Source organism: Trachymyrmex septentrionalis, unplaced genomic scaffold, assembly GCF_001594115.1.
Source record: "Trachymyrmex septentrionalis isolate Tsep2-gDNA-1 unplaced genomic scaffold, Tsep1.0 scaffold15, whole genome shotgun sequence".
NCBI lineage: Eukaryota > Metazoa > Arthropoda > Insecta > Hymenoptera > Formicidae > Trachymyrmex > Trachymyrmex septentrionalis.
In genome coordinates, this window is record NW_017304653.1 from 1,213,241 (window position 1) to 1,213,552 (window position 312).

Consider the following 312-nt stretch of genomic DNA (forward strand, 5'->3'; position numbering starts at 1 on the left):
CGTGCTTTGTGTGCAGTAATTTACTGCCCGTATCCTTTTCAGTTCTTTGAATTATAAAGAGTCTTAGTTTGATTTGTAATACGGATTTATTTTTACGGTTAGGTCCACCAGTTTGGCTAAGATCAACCAGAATAATGAACCTAGGGAGATCAACATTAAGCTGCCATCGTTCAATCGTCGACGCCTTGTAGAATATTTTATGACGTTTCGTAGAAATCGATTAACAAATGCACGCGATAATAAATGTACGAAGGAAATAGAAAGAAATAATGTAACTATTGTAATCAATACTTCTACGTAAAGATAAAAATA